The sequence below is a fragment of the Eschrichtius robustus genome, chromosome 4, assembly GCF_028021215.1.
Source record: "Eschrichtius robustus isolate mEscRob2 chromosome 4, mEscRob2.pri, whole genome shotgun sequence".
Taxonomy (NCBI): Eukaryota; Metazoa; Chordata; class Mammalia; order Artiodactyla; family Eschrichtiidae; genus Eschrichtius; species Eschrichtius robustus.
Window position 1 is genome coordinate 37614110 of NC_090827.1, and position 17615 is coordinate 37631724.

Genomic DNA, 17615 nt, shown 5'->3' on the forward strand with positions numbered 1-17615 from the left:
CACACAGTGAAATATGAAACATATTACATATAATATGTAATAAAAGATGATGATGATAGATAGATAGATTAGATGGTACAAACGGCATGTCCTTTACTTTTGTCCCCTTAGCGCCCACGTAAAAGTGAGCATTTGTAATCCGAGATTGAGCTGAATGTGATGAGTGGGAGCAGACCAGTGCCTGACGCAGGCCATTTTCTTTGTAGTGTCAATCATTTTTGTCTTAATTTACAAAGTTAGATAAATGGTTGCGAATAATGAGCAATTGAAGTGTTTCACTTAAAACCAATAGACTGTGGAAGTAGATGAATTATATAATACTACCTAACCTATTCCCCTTTCTGAATGATTGGTATATAAAAAGTGTCAGAACATTTGAGTTTAAATCTAGAAGTATATGCCTGTGATTAACGTGTTGAAGTAAGAGAAGTGTTTTGATGGCCATGACTCATGCTAATATGTTAATTGCATATGTAAAATATGAATCAGAAGAAATTACTTTAGGTGTAAATAGGAAAAACAATGCATCAAAAAAGATGGCATTTGGGCTTCCCTGGTGGCGCAGTGGTTGAGAATCTGCCTGCCAATGCAGGGGTCACGGGTTCGAGCCCTGGTCTGGGAAGATCCCACATGCCGCGGAGCAACTGGGCCCGTGAGCCACAAGTACTGAGCCTGCGCGTCTGGAGCCTGTGCTCCGCAACGAGAGAGGCCGCGACAGTGAGAGGCCCGCACACCGCGATGAAGAGTGGCCCCCGCTCGCCGCAACTAGAGAAAGCCCTCGCACAGAAACAAAGACCCAACACAGCTAAAAATAAATAAATAAATAAATAAATTTATAAAAACAAAACAAAACATAAATACAGAAATTTTTTTTTAAAAAAAGATGGCATTTGAAATATTATGTTGGAGTTTCTGAGAGAAAAATGTTACATGCATTATTACTATTATTATTATTATTATTTAGTTATGACCATCTCAGCTGTGGTATACTGTATTATCACCTGAAATATATTTGTCAGCTTTTCTCACACATGTGAGTAAAACACCTCTGTGTTCATGTACATTATGGTGCCCAATAAGAACAGCATCAGACAGTTTGTCCCAATATTAATAATTACAACATTCTTATTATTTCACTTATGGAATTTTAAAACTCCTCATAATCACTTCAAAGTCCCAGGTCTATGGGCCTGACTTAATTTGCATGCTGGGCACAATTTCTTTCTAACAGAAACTATCCTATAAGAAACAGACATCTGATAAAAAGTTTATATTTTCAGAAGTGGGGCTGGGGTTTTATAAGCCCTAAAATAAAAACTGAATCCCTTAAATCCTGATTTTTCAATCTACATTTGAATGGGTTTAAACTCTGGCTGGGAGCAGTTACCAAAAACTCATTTCCTTGGTCACCTCCCCATTCCCACCCCCAGTTGCCTTTGCAAGGCAAGTTAGCATTTAACCCTCTGGGCATATGTGAGAATCAACCAGGTAGCTGTGCCAAAGCGCATCTGGTTACTAGTGATGAAGGCGGCGGCTGGCTAGCAGTTCCTGCCTCTGGTACCCAGCATCACCAAGATCTCTTTCACAAATAGAATCGCCTTTGATCCTTACAGTCAGCTCCACAAAGATAGCAGCGAGATTATCATCTGCATGAAGAAATGAATGAACGGGGCGGGGGGGGGGTGGGAGGGGAGACTTCCATTTACAACTCATCAATAACAGAGAGCGTTAGTTACATCAGAACAAAGAACCTCCGCAGGATATCGGCAAATATATTTTTACATATTTCAGATTGTCACTTGATATTAATTAAGAGACTGTTCAAATTATCCCCCTCCCACACTTAGATGGGTTGCTTATTTGTTCTTCCTAAGACTGTGGAGATGGAGATTTAATCAAAAGACCTTAAGATGAGTGCCTTGTCAGAGCACAAACATTTTGAAATCCCACTGAAAATGCAGTTTAATGCATCCAGTTAAATTGCCTGAGAGGAAATAGCGAATATGGCTTTCTTAAAGCCTTTCCCCTCAGGCCATTAACTAAGAAACTGGTCACTAACTGCTGGTAACAACCCATTTTGGAGGGATTATTGCTATTATTGGCATTCTGTGGTTTATGGCAACATTTTGTTAAAGGCATTAAAAACGATGGTGCAGCTGGACTTGGGGCTTCAGTGAAGTCAGTCGCTTCCCTTGGGGTTAATGGCCATTTTTTTTTTTTTTTATTCCAATCTAAATGTACCGAGGCTGAGCTCGCTGCTGAGTTTATTACCTGCTACATTTCTTGTTGCTCTAAGAAATATGCTTTACACCAGAGTCAACATTCAAATCAATGGAGCCAAAATATAGCATTTACTGTTAGTAAAATTGAATCATGCTGAAAAGGCTGACTGAATGCTTGACTTAAACTGGATGTTAGAAATCATTTCACTTGCCACGAGTGTTTCTGGCTGATACAGAGCCCCACGCTACTCCCTTCCGGTGATTAATTGTTAGCTGGAGCAGGCATATATACATTGCCAAATGGAGAATAATAACCAAAGTTATATTATTGATTTCCCTTAACTCTATGTGAACCTATATACCTAGAGAGGGGCCTACTCTGTGTGACTCATAGCTGCCTGCTGATAATTCTACAATCTGATAATTCCATTTACTAAAAACAGAATTAGAAAGGAGGCAGCCCGGTGAAGGGCAGGCAAGCATCACACAATTAAAGAGAAGTGCTCAAGAGTTTCAAAAATATTTCTTTTGTTCACGTCCAATGGCAAAAACAAGTCAGGAGGCTGATAACTTAAAACTATGAGGTCTATTAGTAAGATCAAATGCAGATTACAAATATGTTATTTGCATGGGAGACATTTTTTTTTTTTTTGCCTTTTTGGGGTCCTTTTTTCCTCCTATCTTTTAATTACCAAAAGAAGGGAAGATCAGAACATATCATTAGCTCTGCTTCTTAGTGAACCTGACTTTTCTCAAGAAATTTACATCTTTCCCTCATTTTCTGTTAAGGTTTCTTCCCCTGTTTTCTCACCTAAAGAATTATAATGAGGGAGAGTGAATGAGATCTATGGGGAGAGCAGTGGACCCAGAGACTAAAGGTAAAAGGATGATTGATGGTATGAAATTACCATAAAAGTACAATCAGGATCAGATTTTAAAATGAATTTTTAAGCAGCCTAAGAGATACTCTTTGATTTGCAGTCTGGTGGAATGGATAATGTCTCATTCAGTGGATAAAGTTTCTCACTGTGTGACCTGAGCTTTTTCTGATCTTTCTGACTGGGAGTAAAATGGAACCAAAGCCTAAAGTGGTTTTCAATGCAGAAAATATCAAACACAATATTCTTAATGTCAAAACCTGGGCGTAGCAGGTGAGGAACGAAAAATAAATAGAAGAATATTACTGTTAGTATTATTGTGTTAGGCTCTCCTTTTACTGACAAATGGGGTTAAAACATACATTGTTTTTAAAGGGTGAACTTGTTTACATATTGAAAAAAATTAAAGTTTAGGCTGGTGTCAGATTTTAATCTTTCTTAGGTGTGTAAAATGCTCCGACTAAAATAGTAAAGCAAACTACATTTCTTGGCTGTATGTTTTCCCATTGCTTTTTAAAAATGTAAACACACTTTTTATTTTGGAATAACTTTAGATTTACAGAAAAGTTGCAAAGATGTTAGAGAAAGTTCCGGTACCCCCCTCATCCAGTTTCTCCTAACATTATTATCTTACGTTACTACTAGGGTTGCCAGATTTAGCTGATAAAGTACAGGACACGCAGTTAAACTGGAATTTCAGATAAACAACAAATCATTTTTTTTAGTATACGTGTGTCCCATGGCATACTCTAAGTGCTATTACATATTTGTCACAACTAAGGAACCAATGCTGGTTAACTAAGCTCTATGCTTTATTCAACTTCACTAGCCTCTCCTAATGTCTCTTTTCTGTCCTGGGCTCCCGTTCAGGATACCACACTACAATTAGTCATCCTGTCTCTGAAGCTTCTCTGGTCTGTGACAGTTTTTCAGACATGTCATTTGTTTTTAAATACTGTACAAAATGAGTTAAGCTAGTCATTGATCATCTAATAGTGGTAATAAACACTCGAAATATATACTTAGGACCTTTCTGTAATGAATGCATTTCAAAAAATATGTTAGAACTTATAAATCATTTTAATGGTCTGTAGAGCCAATGCTCTCTATAGAAGATTAAAAAACCTTAACAAATTCTGATTTTAAATCAGAAATTTTCATTTTTAACATCAGGAAAAAAAAAAAAAACCTGCTAGCAACTTATAAACATGTCCAGGATCATCGCCGGGTTGGAAATAGTGTTCTATCAAATATTAAAGTTATCATCATCTTTGAATATAAAAATAGTGATTCAAATCTTTCAAATGATGTGCTACTATTTTACTCAGTTTCAGCTTTATTTCCTCAATCTTTTTACAGAGTATGCCTGCTTCCAATAACAGATACTTGAAAGATGTTAATTCATTTTTGTTGTAAACTTCATTCATAGCCATAAGTACAAAGGTTTATTTTGATTTTGATTTTTTCGGAATTGTCCCAAGAAGGTTAAAAGTAAAGAAAATAAAGGGATGTGGGATTCATCAACCTAGGAGAAAATATTTGAAGCTTGCAGCTTTATAATTTAGGTTGATCTTCATTAGGTTAAAATCTCCTGCTTTAAAACTGTTAAACATTATGGGAATCATGAACATTTCAGACAGTTGCTTCTTGTGACAGTTTCCATTTCTTTCCCCTGCTGACAGTTCCTATAATGACTTTAATCATAGATTCTGGAAACGGACCGTCTATTGAATAGCAACAAACTCAATGGTCAATGTCTGTGTCACTTTTCTGGGAGCAGGACTTTCTGAGCATCAAGGAGCCGGTGCTCGGAGCCTCCTGGAAAAGTGCTAAGTGCATTAACTCTCTGTCAATCACATCTGTAACACGCAGGGCAAATTACTACTATTTGGCTCCAGACATTCCATTGAAACTTATTTGTGTGGTGTTCGGATCTGTGTACCGTATATAACTAATGATGATTGTTTATGGAAAGGTGCCTGTCCAATTATTTTTGAAGAAACACAAGAATGCAGAATGACTGGAAGCATCAGGTTTTTGCCAGAGAATGCCTCAGGTAAGAGGAGAATGGCTAGAGGCTATAAGGAATCACAAGAGACAAGTCAGAGTCATAAATTGGGAAACTGACATATCTCATCTAATATACTTGCTAACTAGGCCTTTAAACACCTTGACATTTAACTAAGTTTGTGGAAAAGTTATGGGTTTTTGTCCTTTTCTATGGGCTCTAACTCATTAATCCGGTGAAGTAAGGTGTTGATCATTGTTCCCAATATTAGCAGATGACTGTTTAGAGAGGCAGGTATGCGTCTGGCGGCTGAGCGGCTGTTTACCCAGCCCGTGCCTCTTTCAAAGTCAAGTCAGTCAGAAGTGATACTTCAAGTTATTTACCCTTTTGGTACTTCAGGGCTTGAAATGGCATGAAAGGAACCTTTCATTTGGCAGAGGTATTTAAATAAAGCTTTCGAAAGGCTGATGTGTTTGGAAGATGGTGGGCTCTTTACTGAAATAAACAAGTTTCTGGGGATTTTCAGAAAGTAGGGAAAAAGGAATGACAACTTTCCAGTGAATGTCGTCTACTTCAATACCTGATTTTGATCAAATTTATATTATTTAAGGGCATAGCGATGGCTCATGGCAAGATAATCTTTGGCTTTATATGTTAATGTTCCTGAGGTAGGTTTTGTTTTTCCATAATGTTAGACTCCGGAAACATTAAGAAACAAGACAAAATACAGATGATTTATAATCAGAAAGCAGCAGAGTTTCCCAAAAAGGCAGAAAGAGAAGTGATGCTCACAAAGCACGTAGTAAAATACTTGAGCTTTTTATACAGTATTTTATTAAATATATGTTAAAAGGAACTTCATTAAACTGAAATGTTTCAACAGGAGGTGTTGGCATTTGCCTTCATGAAACAGGGTCACCGAAATCAAACCAAAACGCTACCCTCCTTTTTTTTTATATACGATTGCAAGGCTCAAGTTTTTAAGATGTTTATATAAGGTGGATGATTAAGACATCTAGAGACACTTTAGAAAATGTTGAGATAAGACTACCTACAATTGGGACTTCCTCGGTGGTCCAGTGGTTAAAAATCTGCCTCCTGATGCAGGGGACACGGGTTCAATCCCTGGTCGGGGAGCTAAGATCCCACATGCCCGAGGGACGACTAAGCCCGTGTGCCACAACTACAAAGCCCACGCGCTCTGGAGCCCCTGCGCCACAGCTAGAGAGAAGTCCACACGCCGCAACTAAGACCTGACACAGCCAAAACTCAATCAATCAATCAATCAATCAATATTAAAATAGCACCAAGTTTAAAAAAAAAAAGACTACCTAACAATTAATGTGTGAAAATTATTACTTAGAAACCCTAAGAAACTATGTTAACTCTTTTTTCAAGTTATTAAAAATCATAAGTGTATGTTTCCTTTTCCACCATTTATCTATGAACTATGAGATTCATCTCTTTGAAATTTTTATAATAAAGATAAAAAGGCTTTACTACTTGCTTCTAGAGTGATCACCAACAATTTGTAGCACTCATAAATGTTTTGTCCATATGAAAATAATTCAAAACATACACTTTTAGGGACATTATAAAATTATTTATACCAGTTTCTTTTTTTTGGTTAATTCTTGTCAACAATATATCAAGCTAATATTCATTTAGCGTTTTGTATGAACTTAGCATAATATTAAATTCTCTGGAGAAAACATAAGTTTGACATGGTCCTTACCTTCAAAGGAGTTCTAAATTTATGTGGAAGACAAGTCCAACACATATAGAAATAAAAAGCACAGGGGAACAAAGTATGATGAAATGCAGTGATTAATAAAGACCTTTTGTAATACATACTAAAACGCCATGTTTTGTGGTTTAAGGAAAATAAAAAGAAGTGCTTATAGCAGTGCAGACAAGGAAGGTCTCTGTGGATCAAGGAGTCCAAAAAAAGTCTTTGTAGAGACCCCAAGGTTGAGGAGTGAGGGCTGTGTGGTCCATGAGTGATAAATCAGGGGTGGCATGTTTCGAAAATGTGGTTTTTGCGTTATTTGCGATTAGTCCGTGGGTATAGACCTGGAGACATGCTTGCACATCTGTACAGCCCACTCCAAAGCTAGAAAGCAAACTAGACACAGTGGTAGTTAGTGAAATTGATACTGATCAGGGTTCTTGGCCTTCCCCAATCAGTAGAAATTGATAAGAGGCCAGACAAGAAATTCAGTCAAGGCTTTACTCCCTGGGGGTGGGGGGGGTGAGCTGAACTGGTTCCTTATATGGGGTGAGGGTAGGTATGTGTCCAGGGGTGAGGCGTGAGGATTGTCTTAGGTGGTTTGTCCACCCCTTTGGTGGTGTTGAGTGTGGGGGGCATGCTGCAGTACCCTGTTTTTGCTCCCGACACCCTGTTTTTCTCCCAGATCTTCAGAAGTGGCAGTTGGATTTTTCTGGTCTTTTTGTATCTTGTTGTCCATAATTTGCCCCAACTGTGCATACCTACAGCTATTTTTAGCCCCTCATAGTTTTTTTGTATTTTGTTGCTTGAGGAGATGCTTGTTCAGGTGCAAGCACTGCAGCACTGCAGCACTGTAGCAAAGGATCCCAGGTCCCAGGTCCCAGCCTGTCTCGAAATGGCCAAGGAGTTTATAAGGATAGTAGATTATCCCTGACCAAGAGGGTAGCATTGGATGAGGGAACGTGTAGTACCCAGGATGCGCTCTGTGCACAAGTGTCCACCATGTCTGACAAGTTATTTAAACTTGCTAAACCTGGTGTTCCTTGTCTGTTACATGGACCTAATAATGGTTCCAATCTCATCAATGTTTATGCATAATAAATGACAAAAGGCACACCTATACTATCTATTCCATAAGGCTGTGGTGGGAATCCACTGGGATAATATGTACTGTGGAGGTTGGGAGCAGAGCCTGGAAGTATCGGGGGGTACGGTCACTAGTCTTAGTCTCATGTTTATGAGGGCCTGGGCTGGGAATGCTGAAGCTGAATTTGGATGTCTCTCTTTATATCTCAAATGTGAGGTGAGTCAACAGGAAGTAACTCAGAAATTAACAAATGTCCTGATGTTGGTTTGTTGTGCTTTCATGCATTGCCTATGGGGAGTAGGGCTTAGGGAAAGGCCTTGTGCGTAGGGACCAGGTTGTTCTTCATCCTGGGGTGGAAAATGAGAGCCCAAGGATTAGGTTTCAGATAATGGGGATAACTGTCCCCATGGCTGTCCATCTTTAGAACTGAAGAAGAAATTTGGAATCAGAGTACAAGACACGTTTGTGAGGAAGTCTCATTGCCAACATGAGCTGGCCTCTGCAACATGTTGGAAGAAAGGAGTGGGAGATCAGTACATTGTAGGGGCTTTGGTCTCAGAAGGGGCCTCAGAGGGGCTTGGGCCCAAGGACTCTGAAAGCAATCATACCTAGTAACCAATTTTACATCTTCTGTGTATTATTCCATCTGTTCCCCAAAGCCTTCATGAGTCTCGCTAAAACATTACAGCTCAACCTTCCCTACCACAGAAGGGAAATATGGGAAGCATCTGAGCCTACACTTGAGACAAAGCTGTGCCAGGGAGAATAGAATCTGCTGCCTGAGTGAAACAAATCTCAGGGCAGGAAAAGGAGACCTGCAAAAAGCCCAGGGGTGGCCCAAATCCACACCAACATGGCATAGAGAGCCAGGTTTGGGGGTGGGAAGAATTTCCTAGGGTTCCAAGAAATTCATGGAAGGGAAACTGGTAAAGATGCTGGACATCTGATAGTGACCAGAAGTATAGACCCAGATGTTTGTGACCTGGGTATTAATGGGAGATGTAGCCTGCTGATGTATGGAGTTTCTGGGTTACATGGGATTGCTGTGAGGTTGAAATGAGGTAACAAAGGAAAAATCTTAGCATAACATCTAGCTTTTAATAGGCTCACAATTAATATCTGTTGTTGCTGATGTTATTGTGATTGACTATGGAATACCATGTTAGGGGATTATGTTAGGGCACTGGAACAGAAGGTCATATAAGATGTGCTCCTTAAGCAAGTTCTGTAGATACCCACACTCTTACACACGAAAACACCAAATGGCACCACTGTGTGCACAGCCAGACCAAGGTGTGACTAGAAGGCCATTTTCCACTTGTCACTTTTCCAACTATGGAGAAGATAGTAGGTACCCAGAAGTATAATTTTCTAAAAATGACAAATCATGAGTAATTCAACAGAACTGTTTCAGAAGGTCCTGAGTCTGTGGGAGCAGGTGCAAGCCTCCATTGGTGAGTGCATTGAGACAGTGGTAGCTCTGTGGGAGCTTGTCTATTTTTCTTTCATGAGACCACTAGAGCCCCCCTGGAGCAGGTGGGTGGTCTAATAAACTCTACCATAATTGGGTGTCTTTATTCTTCTGTAGGGTTTCTTAAGCTCAAAGAGAGAAGTAGCCATTTGACAAAAATACAGGTCCCAGTGACACATGTATTCTGTGTCTAAAGACATCTCCCTACAAGATAAACAATTGTCCTGGATCCCTGGCACGATGGTGGTGAGAGGGCTGGGGCTTGGCAAGTGACATAGGCAGTACTAGCAACAGAAATCTCATACAAAGCAGAAGACAGAGTTGACGTAAGGGGTTGAATGGATGTCTAGCCAGTAGAAACCAAGACACGGGAGGAAGGATGAGCCCCAGATGAGACACAGCACTGGCTTCTCAACTTTTTACACATACGAACTAGTTTTTCCAGCAGGAAACAGCAGGTGGCAGTGTTCCCAAATATCAGGGTGGCCTCACATCAGGTGGGGATCTGAACTAGCTGGGCTATAATATATGAAGCAGTCTTATAATACTAACAACTAGCATTTATCAAGAAATATTTATGTACAGGCTCTATTTAAAGTTCTTAAATGAATTAACTCACAACTGTATTTAATAGGTAATATTATCCCAAGCACACTTCAGCCTCAGGGCCTTTGCACCTGCATTTTTCTATGAAAGGAACAGCAGTTACATATGTGGTTTATTCTTCATTACAATCAGACCTCTGGTCAAATGTCATCTTCTAAGAGAAGACTGTTCTGATGACTCCATCTCTCTAGTCTCTCACTATGATTTATTTTTCTGCATAGCACTTATCTTTGTGACAGTATATATTTATTTGTGTGTTGTCTATTTACAAGGAAGAATCTGAGTTACAGAGAGTTCAAGCAAATTGCTCAAGGTCTCAGATTCACACATGGAGAATCAGGCTTGGAATCCAGGCAGGGTGGCTCCAAGACCCCATCTCTTGACCTCTAATCTGTATTGCTCCATGAGTACTTTGTTGTAGCATCACCTCAGTCCTGGGAGAGAAGCAGATACACTGCAAGCAGGACAGCAGCATGCAAACACTGCTCTCCATAAACAAGGACTAGAAAGTGTGGACATCCACATCTGGCCTCCCTGGTTCTTGTAGGCAGCATTTGAGAAAAATGATTGCCTTTTCAGTATAAAAAAAGTCAGTTTCACATTAACTTCTCAAACACTTTTTGCTGAGTTTCTAGCAAATCAAAAGCATCATCCTCTATTTTAAAAAAAAATTTAATATGAGGAATATGTCTTCATAGGACAGGATAATATAGGGGTGGGTATTTGACAGGTAAGTTTTTCTCTTTGAAAGTGTTACATGGGAAACAGTGAAAAAACCCATTTTGGCTTGGTGGGTTCGCCTCAGCCATAAATTACTTCAGCATCCGGCATAGTAGGCTCTGAATAAATAATTGTTGAATTAATGAAAGAATGTAGTGACCCATGAAGAGTAGAGCATAATGACACCCCACAGCTCAGGGAGTGGGGCGTCGCTACCATCCCTTCCATAACCTGTTATTGGCCTTGGTGGGGAGAGAGGCAGAGTTGGCTTAGGTAACTGCCATTATGGAGAGTGGGCTCTAATAAACTTAGGGAAAAAGAAAAGTGAGTATTTCTGTTTTTATATCCCAAGAGCTCAAAATATTTCACAGATTCTACTCTACTTTTTAAAAAATGAAGGATGATGCTTTTGATTTGCTAGAAACTCAGCAAAAAATGTTTAAAAAGTTAATGTGAAACTGACTTTTTTTTATACTGAAAAGGCAATCATTTTTGTTCAGATGTTGCCTACAAGTCTATCAATCCAGTCTAGAGCTACTAATGTGTGTCTTTCCATAAAGACTACTATCCCAATCCCACTCAAAGTACCTGTCAGGTTTACAGGCCAGTTTCCCTGAAGCTTTTTAAAAAATATTGTTCTTTGTGTGTTGTTGCCATTTTGAATCTCTTATTGTAACTCCTCTGAGTGAATCAAAACTCTCTATCAAGTGTTGATTCTCCATCAATTATATGCCCAAATGGCTTCACACTCAAAGGACAGCGTCTTTCAAGTAAAGGAAGAGAGCGTTAATCACTCACACTGGTGATGACTATTAATAGGCTTACACTTATTTATTGGGCACCTACTCAGACTTACAGGTAAGAACATATATTAATGAACACAACTTGAAGTTGCTGTGGTGACAGTTAGTCATTCCAGGTTATTTGTTTCAGAAAATTTAACTAACAAGTGTCAGGCATTTGAATCAAGAGAATATATGGAGACCAAAGCTGGAAATTAATTGATTAATTAATAATTTCATAATTTAAAAAGTAGAGGCCAGGAAGCAATTGAGAGCTCCAACTTTGACTCACTTAGAAATTACTCAAAAGTGCCCACAGGCCATCTGGTAAACCAAGGAAGCTAGATCAAGGTTGACCTCACTGACACGTGCCACCAGCAAGTGTGTTTTAGGTATTCCACAAAGGGTGACATATACTTAGTCATTTAATGAAGCATGTTAATATTGATAATGACAAATATATGGGAATTCTTCCCCCAGCACCTTCCACCTAGTATACTTCTCAAGTGCACTAAATAAAATCCAGTGGTTTGAAAGAGTGTATTTATTTTTAATACATTTTTTATTAAGGATATTACATGGGTTAGACTCCATGTTTTGTAATATAACAAAGTTTACATTGTACCATATGTGTCTTCTGTCCCCATGAAGTTATTGCAATAAGTTACTCTCTCTTGATTGAATGCCCCAGTATGAGTTAAAGACAAATCCTGTTGAAGTCACACCACAGTCTAATACACTAATCTGATGAACCTTTATTATCCCCATTTACCACTGAAAAAAGCATGTCATAAACAGGCTAAACAGCTTTCCAAAAGTGTTAGTATTGGCGAAACCCAGCATAAAATCCATTTATCTTTACTTCCAAACCATGAGTATTGACTCCAATGCTAATGTACATCCTAACACCAGAACTAAACATTTTTTATTTTGCCCTTGGGCAGAAGTCATGGTTCCTGAAGTCTTTCTGATTGACCAAGAAAATCACTCTGGGATCACGAAGCCTACATTTCTTCAGGATACCAACTAACCAACCAAGAATAAAATGTCTCTCCACAATATCCTTTGAATGAACTTGGCCACATCTCAGACTGGTAATAATGAAGCAGAATTGTTTGACAAGCAAAGAACATGATTACAGGAAGGAGAAAACAAGCGAGGAACACATTAGTGACAACTAAAAATTTTTCTTTTCATTTTATGATAATGGGAAACACTATCTAGATCCCTGCTGAGCAGAGTAAGTCTGGGAAAAGCAAAAGGGAGGATTATGAGGTTGTCTAAGACTAATGAAAATAGACGTCGTTGCTTCAGGCCAAGTTCTCTCCTGTTAGATCTCTATAAAGAGCCACCTATACATCCCGAGGTGAGATGTCTTTCAATAACAAGGCCCCAGGCTGGCCCAGCCCTTGTTTTTTTTCAGCCTGTGTTTTAGGACCAAGAGAGGCTGTGAGATCCCTCCAGGGGCCCCTGTGGTGTGTCAAGTCCCACAGTCCCCCAGGGCTTGGCTTCTCCCTCCGCTCTGATGCTCTCTCCTAGCCAGACTGAGCTCCTCACACATCTGCCGGAAATGATCACTTCTTGAAGAGTTCGTTTCCCTCAGAAAGATCTGAGTCTCCTCTATTTCTTCTTAGTCTTCTAACTTACTGAATCCTTAAGAAAACACAATTATTTCCTGTCCCAGAAACATTCAGCCACAAGCAATTTGTTTTCTCCTCACTCTGTTTTTGTCCCGTTGTTTAATTTTTATGTATATATTGAATGCTATGCCTGCGCTCAGTCCTTTATGATCATTACACAATCTGATTTTATGTTTACAACCTCACTAACTAGGTTTCATTATCCCCATTTAACAGATGAGAAATCTGAGGCCCCAAATACGCAATACTTTTTGCCTAAAGTCACAGAGCTCAGATATAGCACATTGACCCAAGATCTCAGACTCCAAGTGCTATACTGTTACTCTCTGCATTCTATTACTTCCATCGTAGATGGCAGGCATGGACTTTTCTTTTTATTCGTAATATTTATCACTGACATTATGTTACTCTTCCACTTACAGCCAGGTGAACTTGACACCACAAATACCTATTTATACTGCATATGTAAAAATGGGAATCATGGGACTTCCCTGGTGGCACAGTGGTTAAGAATATGCCTGCCATTGCAGGGAACATGGGTTCAGTCCCTGGTCTGGGAAGATCCTACATGCCGCAGGGCAACTAAGCCCATGCACCACAACTATTGAGCCCGCATGCCACAACTACTGAAGCCCACGTGCCTAGAGCCCATGCTCCGCAACAAGAGAAGCCATGGCAATGAGAAGCCTGTGCACCACAACAAAGAGCAGACCCCGCTCGCCACAACTAGAGAAAGCCCGCGTGCAGCAATGAAGACCCAATGCAGCCAAAAATAAATAAATAAATAAATATTTAAAAATTAGGTTTTAAAAAAAATGGGAATCATTATACCACCTACCTTAGAAGAGAGTTGTGAGAATTAAGGGAGTTAATGTATGTAAAAGAATCAGGGGGCTTCCCTGGTGGCGCAGTGGTTGAGAGTCTGCCTGCCAATGCAGGGAACACGGGTTCGAGCCCTGGTCTGGGAAGATCCCACATGCCGCGGAGCAACTAAGCCCGTGAGCCACAATTACTGAGCCTGCGCGTCTGGAGCCTGTGTTCCGCAACAAGAGAGGCCGCAATAGTGAGAGGCCCGCGCACCGCGATGAAGAGTGGCCCCCGCTTGCCACAAGTAGAGAAAGCCCTCGCACAGAAACGAAGGCCCAACACAGCCATAAAAAAAAAAAAGCCGGAGCGCAGCAACGAAGACCCAATGTAGCCATAAATAAATAAATAAATCCAGTAATTATAAAAAAAAAAAAAGAATCAGAACAGGGAATTCCCTGGCAGTCTAATGGTTAGGACTCTGCGTTTTCACTGCCAAGGGCCCAGGTTCAGTCCCTGGTCAGGGAACTAAGATCCCGTAAGTCGTGTGGTGCAGACAAAAAAAAAAAAAGAATCAGACCAATACTTGGCCAATTGTATGCATCAGATAAGGGTTGATTATCATTATTAGTAGTATAGGAACAGTAGTGGTAGTAATGACAAGAGGAGTAATAGTTGTAGTCGTTCATTTATAGGTTTAGGGATTTATTATCTTTCTCCTTCACTACAACATAAGCTCCTTAAGGGTAGAAATTTCGTTTAGTTTACTATGTATTCTCCTTGTCAAGAATAGTACCGAGCACAAAGTAAAGGCTTAACAATTATTTGTTAAAGGCATGAATACATAAATGACTTCAAGCCTTCATATTCCTTTTTCTGTGACTTTCAGGATATGAGCAGTGAAAATTCACAGTGGGTGAATATAGTCTCCATTGTCAAAGCTGTACCTACCTGATCTGGCACCCCCATATGCCCAGAGACAAAGTGGGAACCACTTGTGTTCTTTGCCCTTCCTTATGCTGATGGCCTTCTTTCCTGGTATCTTCTTCCCAGGGACCCTGAGCACAGCCGAGTCATTCTTCATTCCCTTCATGCTCTCCTTTACTCTACATCCCATAAAAATGAACCTGTCCTTAATTTTATTGCCTAAAGCCTCCTCCCTGGTAGGTGAGACCTAATTACTCTTGTCAACTAACCTGCTGTTCAAACTTTTCTAACCTCCCTTGCAATTCTAAATTCTAAAAACTCTGATCTCATGCGACTGTGTGTTTGTTTCAGTTTGCTGTATGTGTGATGACATTAGTTTATCAAAAAAGGTGCTAATAGTTACCCTCTATCTGGTAATAAAGAGGGTAAAGAAGAAGGTAAAGCCTTCATCCAAAGGAGGAGCTTTAGTGGTAGAACTTGGGCATCAAGGCTAACTTCTTGGGGGAAAAAAAGTTGCTGATGTAGCCTTGAAAAGTCCCTGGTCAACATCGCTTGTTTTTGTTTCCCAGAAGTAGGGCTGGTGCTCTCTGATAATCCAATCAGCTTTTTCTCCTAACTGCATTAGAGACACAGGCTTCATTCCCAACTGGGTAAGTTTGGAATTTAACTTCTTTCTCTCCTCTGGAAAGTAGCAGAGATTCCTGAGAGAAACCATGAGTGAGGATAGAAAAGAAGAAAGAACAAAGAACAGAAGGAGAGGGCAAGAAATCAGTGCAGGGAGCAGCAGTAGAAGGGAAGGGGCAGGCCAGGCCAAATGGAAATGAGAGAACAAAAGAGAGAGCTGTAAAGTAAAGAGGAAAAAAGGGAGGAAATGCAACGGAAAAGCTGAGAGCAGGAGAATGAGCACAGCAAGAAGGTGGTGAAATGCAGAGGATCCCACCAGACTGCCCAGCAGGGACGGGTGGGCAAAGAGAAAGAGACAGGAGGAAAATGCATAAAGATGTGGAGGAGCCACTGTCAGTGACCTACGTAAGGAAGGCTTGGTGGTCTAAATAAAATGCACGTTGTTCGTTTATAATTCGGATGGTTTAAGCTATTTATGATACATCTGGATGTTCCATTTAATCTTATTAAGTTACAGTTATAGTTTTATTCATTACACGAAACCAATTATTTTCCATGTATCGTGTATTGAGGGTCCCTAATCAAGGGGTAGAAGTGATATCACTTCACTTAAAATCTATTATTATTCAGATGTGGATTAACCTTACATTGTTGGAAGCTTCCTGGTGATGTCCGGCTGTGCTGAGCACTGTTTGTGACAAAATAAGTATGGATGTATCATTTTACAGAAAGGGGAGCCATTATTACCCAGGAAATGACATGGCTTAAATGCTTTGGCCTAATTAGCTGTGAAAAAGGACATAGCCCAGGTCGAGTTTGCAGAAAAGCCAGTTCACATGTGTACAGGCTTCTCTCTCCAACCTCACCACCCCAGCCTCGTTCGACTCACCAGCATCTCTCTCTGACTTGAAATGTTGTGAGTCTCTTAGCCCCTTTCTACCTTTGATCTCTCCAGTTACCCACAATACATCCAAAGTGAACCTTTAAAAATACTGTACCTCAGCCTGTATGTAAATTTTCAATGGTTTCCACTGCACAAGGGATAAACCTAAGCTCCCATAAGGACTTACACAATCTTGCCCCTGTGTATCCCATCTTCATGTTCAACTCCGCTCATCTTCCTTTTTCCCCTCAGATGTGCCACCCTCTTTTTCATCCCAGAGACTCCGTGTATGTTCTGTCCTAAGACTGGAGCACTCTTCCCCATTCTCCATCTGGCTAAGCACTCCTCATGCTTCCTGTCTCAGCATTAATACTGTTTACCTCAGAGAAGCTTTGCCTGACCGCCCCAGCCTAGGCCAGGTCATTCTATTACACGTGCTCCTGGCATATTTTGCTTCTATATACCAAGTCACATACTTTAATACTTATTTGTGTACTTATTTGTGCTGTCTGTGACCACCAGTTGGTTGTAAGTCTTATGAAAGCCAAGTCCGGGTGTATCGTGCCCATCATTCTTTCCCTAGTGTCTGCCATAGTTCCTATCACATGACAAGCACTAAATACACCGGGTGAAGGAGCAAGCGAGATCTGCATTTCCAACAACCCAGATTTGTTTCCGTCCCAAGGTGTCTGCCTCAGGTAGAGCACATACAATGCTTTCAATGCATTCATTTGCTGAGAGGAGAGAGAGAATCCCTTCTGCATCCCCAGGTAGAAGTGTTCTGGATGGGCTCCAGATCGCAGCACCATGGTAGGGATGGAAGTAGCAAGCTTGCAAACCTTCTACGTGCAGAGCGGTGCCGGCCATTGTCCCCCATGAAAACAATGTGATGCTCAGTATTCACAACCTTTTCAGCCTCTGTAAGCAGAAGAGTTGCGGTGCTTTTTAGTTAAGGTGGAATCTGGCTGAAGGGCAGAATGTAGTTGGAAAAAAGAGAAGCATTACTAGTACTTTGTATGAAATAAAGGAGACAATATCTTTGGTTCTCTACTTACTTGACACAACTTTCTTTGCAGCAAGTCTCTTATTATCCTCCCCTGATGTGCAATTGCACAGCTTCTTCACACTGGCCACCAGGCCCTCATGCTTTATTCTGAAACAATGATATCCAAAATCTGTGATTCTAACCTAAGTGTCCACCAACAGATGAATGGATAAAGAAGATGTGGTACAT

At 40.3% G+C, this 17615-nt stretch overlaps 1 pseudogene; it reads left to right on the top strand.

Moving 5' to 3' along the window:
- Positions 1-8002: 8002 nt before the first annotated feature.
- LOC137763439 (uncharacterized) lies at positions 8003-17271 on the top strand (annotated as a pseudogene).
- Positions 17272-17615: the final 344 nt, after the last annotated feature.